Source organism: Panthera tigris, chromosome F3 (assembly GCF_018350195.1).
Source record: "Panthera tigris isolate Pti1 chromosome F3, P.tigris_Pti1_mat1.1, whole genome shotgun sequence".
Classification (NCBI taxonomy): domain Eukaryota; kingdom Metazoa; phylum Chordata; class Mammalia; order Carnivora; family Felidae; genus Panthera; species Panthera tigris.
In genome coordinates this window covers 34,435,987-34,442,187 of record NC_056678.1, presented here as the reverse complement: position 1 = coordinate 34,442,187, position 6,201 = coordinate 34,435,987, and the positions used below count along the sequence as shown (strand labels likewise).

General features: G+C 43.6%; 1 long non-coding RNA gene across 1 annotated transcript; it reads left to right on the top strand.

Annotated features, from left to right (window-relative positions):
• Nucleotides 1–1,198: 1,198 nt before the first annotated feature.
• LOC122236013 lies at nucleotides 1,199–3,417 on the top strand. Its single transcript, XR_006214211.1, has 3 exons — nucleotides 1,199–1,405; nucleotides 2,908–3,032; nucleotides 3,207–3,417. It is a non-coding gene; the product is annotated as an uncharacterized LOC122236013 (long non-coding RNA).
• The last annotated feature ends 2,784 nt before the right edge of the window (nucleotides 3,418–6,201 follow it).

Sequence of the window (6,201 nt, the reverse complement as noted above, 5' to 3'; positions counted from 1 at the left end):
GGGTGGTGATTTGAACAGGAAGGTAAATAAGAGGGCTGTGTTGGGTGAAGACTGGGCCCATTGTCCCGAACCACTTTACCTGTCGTTAATTATGCCATCTTACACATGCACAGCGTTCTAGAACTTTTGCCTGTGGTATCTTAGTCAATTCTTTCACAAACACTTTAAAGAACGCGTATGGTTTTGTCGCTGAAAAACCCAAGTTCAGCTGCTCGTCCCTCAAAAATCCAATACTCAAGAGATGAGTTTGATTGGGACGGAATATCAGCTTTATTCAGGAGGCCAGCTACCTGGGGAGAAGGCAGAAAACCAGGTTACTGCCTGGCCCAAAGATTTTTAAAGGAACTTGAGAGCCGTTAATCAGTAAAAGGGGAACACAGTAATCGGCAACACTTTTGATTGTGTGTGGACTCAAGGGTGCTGGCTGTAGACATAATGCTAGGATTTTGTATTGTGCTCTTTGCGGGGGGGGGGGGGGGGAGTCGTGCAAGAGGGTTTGGTTCCGGGTCTTTCTAGGAAACAACGCATGATCTGTAGACATACAAAGAAAGGTTTAGTTAATCAATCACCTAGGCTAAAGGTACGTGTGAAAGGGCGGGCCGACTCCATCTTGTTCTGTGTCCTTCACCTTGACCACGCCTCCTCCCCCTGAGTAACCTCCCCGCTCACCTGCCTAACAGGACTCGGACCCTTCCCCAGCCAATCGGCTGAGGCCACAGCCATTACCTCACCAACTGCCTCTAGGCCCCAATAAAACCTTTGTCCTTTTGAAACTCGCTCTCTCTCCCCAGTATCTCACCGCTGCGTCGGTGCAGGTAGGGTTGAGCTCGAGCTAGCTCGAATAAAGGCTCTTTTGCTTTTGCGTCGGACTCGGCTCCCTGGTGGTCTTTGGGGATCACGAATTCTGGGCATAACATTTGCTGAAACTTAAAGACTACTAAGTTGGCCGGAGAAGTCAAGATGGCAACTTCCATTTATTTCTCCAAGCTGGTAAATGAGAATTTGACTGGAAGCCTGATATCCTTTTAGTAAGTCAAGCGATCTTCTTGGTCCCAGTGACTCTTCACGAGTGACCCAGGGAGCACCCAGCACCACTATAGGCACAAGGGGACAACAGAAGGAAAAAAGACGGCATCCTTGACGTTGAGCAGTTTGGTTTCATTGGATGATAAGAGTAGCACAACCAGAGGATGATTGAGAATGGAATGGCTGCCCTCAAGAGAACTCGGAACAAGCTCAGCCAGAACCTTGCGTAATGGGACATATTGTCTGGGTTTGTGATTCAGAAACGACACGCCCAAGAACACGTGGGCCGCACCACCTCCAAAGGCAACGTTTTCTTGGGCCAGATGGGAGCTGGCACTCCTCTGCTTGTGATCCTTCCAGGGTGCCCCTTGTTATGAAGGTAACATTTAGAACCCCCCTCTCTGTCCAGCCTTCTCTCCTGCCACACTTCCCTTCCCTGTGCTCCTGCTTCCCTGGAATACATCCTGCCACATACCTGCTGCTACCAACTCCTTGCATTGGGAAACCCTTACCCATACTTCGGGCTTCAATTTGACCTTCTTTCCTCAGAGAGTCCTTTCTTGACTCCTTACCCTGTTGGATGCCCTCATGCATCCTGGGCTTTCTCTTTGAAGCACTCATTGCAAATCTAATTTATATTTAATATTTGTCTTCCCTATCTCAGCTCCATAGGTCAGATATTGTGCCTATCGCATTCACTATTACATTTCCAGGATCCCGTGACTGGCACATAGTACGGATTTAAATATCCATCGCACAAGTGAATGAACTTGATAGACGGACAGGCAAATAAAGATCGGAAGAGTGATGGAAACCCTGAGATCTGTATTTCACGTGCAAGCCAGTATACCATGCTCATTTCCGCTCAGTGACTGTTGACTGGCGCTGGGCTAGACAGGGACCATAATAATGACAAAGACCTGGTTCCTTACATTCACGTTATGACAAAGGAGGGGTGCAAACAAAAGAGGGCAGCATATGTGGCTTCCTTTTGGAAAACTGGTATATTTCACTTTCCCAAACGTGACAGCCCAGAGACCATGCGGTGGTTAAGGGTTCTTTCCAATGACGTGCCTCAGGTCCCTTCAGGATATAAGGGGAAAAAGAAGATGAGGTCCTAAGAGAGGGTATTTGGAAAGTGGCAAGGTCTCCAAAGTCCAAGGAAATTCCCATGATACCTGACACCTAATAACTCTGGACTAGCGCCAATTGCACCACCCCCTGGGAACCTGTTGGAAGTACAAATTCTCAGGCCCTCCCATTGACCTGCTAAATCAGAAACCGTGAAGGTGGGGCTCCCCTTCCTGCTGCTGGAGCTGGCTAGTATGAGCTCCGCATCTCTTCCCAATTTGGACGTAGCTGGAAATTGACTATTGTGGGAGTATTTACACCACAGAAATTGGCAAATGCAAATCACATCTTTTCTTCCAAAGAGAGCAGGTCATTAAATATTTACCAGGATGTGATTTGACCCAGAAATCCATGTTTTAACAAGTCCTCCAGGGGATTCTAATGCCTTCTAGTTTTCCCTCCCCATTGCTAACAAAAAAAAAAAAAAAAATCACAATTCGAATTTGTTCACATTTTTTGAGCTTGAGCTTGGATGGCTCCAGGGACTGTTTGTTCCTGGTTGTGACAAGCATATTGGCAAGGAGACAGCGGTACCTTCTCCAGGGATCCCATCCTCCCCAAGTAGAAAGAGGCTGAGGTGGAGAGAAGAGACTTTAGAATTGCTGTTTTGGTCCCCCCCCACCCAGCATTGTTGAAAAGAGCCCTGATTTGCAAACAAAGATTTCACGGCTATGACTCTCAACAGGGTTTAAAAAGAGCCCCATTCTGTCTGCCTAGCAAATTGAGGCTTTTTTTTTTTTTTTTTGACAGAATTCAGAACCACTCTGGATGACAGTGATTTACTGAAATAGCCAAGCCAGATTTTTGCCTACATCAGCATAGAACTTGTCTCCCACTTGCCTGTGGTCCCTCAGGATACACTGATAGGCAATAAGGTATTAAGGGGTGGGGGGAAGAAGAGAACAGAGGTAAACAAAGTTGCTCTGACCAGTTACATCTCCCACTACTGTAGGGGATAAAGGTTAGTGTGGGGGGGGGGGGGGAAGGGTCTGTTTTTTAAAAGAATTCATGTTTCACTGTTTAATCAGATGTATTATCCACTGAACCAGGTATATCAGCTAATGAACCAGACAGTTTCCCTAATGAGTCAAGCAGATCACCTGCTGAAAACATTTCCAAAACTAATTCATTCATCAGCTGTGATCCATCTTCTGAAAGCAGGGGGTTTAACCTTGGCCTTGGTTCCTGTCCCAACCGAGGCTTACAGGTTTCGTAGCCAGTCTAAATCAAAAATGAAGAACTTACATTCTGGAGGACAAGGACAAGGAATTTGGTTGACCATCTATAAAGAAGTTCTTACTGGCTTCCATAAATAAAAATTTGTTACCAAGAAACAGAAAATGATATCATTTCATTGATTTTGTGATCTAATACCTGGCAGTTAGTTGATCCTTGATAAAGGTTTGTTAAATAAATGAATAGGGAAGATGGATGGATGGATGGATGGATGGATGGATGGATGGACAGTGAACGAATGGACAAATGAAGGTTTTACAAATATACGCTTGTAGATTTTACTTTTATTTGCAAGCCGGACTTAGATTTTCTCTCAAAGCCAACTCTACCTTGCCTTTTCTAACACCTTCAGTAACGACTATAGATTTATCAGGCTGAGCATTTGAAATACACAGGGCGAGGACTTGCCATTTTTCTCCCGAGGAGACAAAGATGAAAATTCCCAATTTTGACTCTCCTGCTACCAAACCTGAATTGGAGAAGGCGATCTTGCCCATTCAGCAGTTGTATGAGTCATCCAGGCTACATTATATCCAATTGGGAAAAGAGGTCCATAGTGCACCTCCCCGCTCCCAGAGACAGATTGGGCTTCCATCATACTCCTAGATGGTGAGGGTCCATAAGGCAAACAGAGGGCCAAGCACAAGCTGGCACAAGCCCCACCACCACCCCCAACCCCAGGTGGGATATGTGTGATATTCCTCAGGCATTCTTGGCTGCTCAAGTACAAAGAAAGGGAAAAAAATGGTTAATTGATAGAGATCACTCATGCAAGACTTGAGTCTCCATCAGTTTGCAAATGTCTTAGTAAATTACAAGAAAAAGCCAATCTTATCAATAGCCTAATCTCCAGAAACCTATGGACTCAGTTTTCTGGAGCCCTGATATCACCTTCCCCCTCATCAGTGATGTGGGGAACAAAGGCAAGAAGGAAATGGCAGGTAAAATTAATTTCTTTATAACCTGCATCCCATTGACAAATACTTGAGGCAAATACAGAGGATAATATTTCTCCAGGAACCCCTCCTCTCCTAATGTTGATATCTTACTAGAGGAAAAACAACCTTAACTTGACAATAGCAAGGGCCCTAACATCTTAGGAGCTCTCTTTAGCATATCAAAGTCCTTCTGGAGGCCTCCTTTTTGTCTTTATTTCCCCCAAACTCCACAGTATATCAGCAGTCACCCTTTACAAACCCAGTGCAGCACTTTCTGCCCATGGGTCCTGTCCCCTTGCTTTAATAAAATCACCTTTTTGCAACAAAGACATCTCAAGAATTCTTTCTTGGCCTTTGGCTCCAGACCCCCTCCAACTCCCAAACCCTATCACCTGATATGTGTAAAATATCTTCATACCTTATAGGAATTGGGACAACAGGGTCCACACTGAGCTTATACTCTATGCCCTTCACATAAATTAGCTCATTTATTCATCTTCACAATCTTGTGAAATAAGGATTATTAATGCATTTTACAGAGGAGGAAGTGTGTTTGGGGAGGGGTTAAGGAAGTTGCCCAAGTTCACATAGTTCAAGAACAGTAGGGCCGGGATTTGAACATAGTCTGGCTTCATGTTCTTTCTGCCTTTGCAAATTGCTCCTGGGTCCTTGCGAATTCTAATCATAGCAAGAACAAAAATTAACATACATAGGTGTGTATGTAAGGATGTGAGAAAGCATAATTTGAATGCTTTGTTAAGCATGAGAAAAGAAATGCTACCGTTGCCTAAGCGGTAAGAGAGGAGAGGTTATTATGGCTTTGTCAACAAATGGTACCAACTCCCAAATTCATGGGCACCTGCTGACAGGTCGAGCGCCCAACTCGCCGTTGGGCTCTCTCCTAGCCTTATATTAACTGTGAGTCATTTTCCAGTTATCTGAGATGGTTGCAAATCTCATTACAATTTCTGCTAGAGGCAAGTACTGACCATTCACCTATGTTAAGAACTCTGCTTCAACTTTCTTTTGACTAGTGTTTTCATTGTGTATCTGTTACCATCCTTTTATTTTCACAAACACACACACACACACACACACACACACACACACACATCTTTTTTATTAAAATATAGTTGACATACAGTGTTCTGTTAGTTTCAGGTATACATCATAGGGATCTGACAATTCTATACCTCACGAAACGGTCACCGTGATGACTGTAAGTCAGCATCTGTCACCATGCAAAGCTATTCGATGTTATTGGCTATATTTCCTATGCTATACTTTTCATCCCTGGGTCTTTTTTATTTTATGACTAGAATTTGTGCCTTAGCCTATCTATATCTTTGTATTTCGTGTAGGTATCTTATAAGTCGCGTGTGTTTGCATCTTTTCTTTTTATCCAATCTGACAATTTCTGTCTTCAGTGAAGGGTTTAGACCTTTCATATTCAGTGCAAATATTGACGATTGTATTTAAGTATGCAGTCCTACTAGTCGTCTTCTCTTTGTGCATCTGTTATTTATTACTCTTCCCCTCTTTTCCTGCCTAATTTTGAGCTGAGTACTTACTGCACTTCCATTTTATTTCCACTCCTGCCTTTCCAGTCATATACATTCAAAAAATTATTTCAGTGGTTGCTTAGGGTTTATAGCGTATCCTAAGCTTATCACGGTCAATCTTAGAACAGTACTGTACCTTTAACATATAGCACAGGAGCCCCTCCGTCAACTTCCCTCTTTTCTCTCCAATCCTTCATCTTCTTGTTCCCACACAGTTTTCATGTGTATGTGATATAACCTACAAAAAGACTTTATTTTTACTTTTGGTTATCGATTTTCTTTTCAAATGATGGAAATAAGGAAAATAC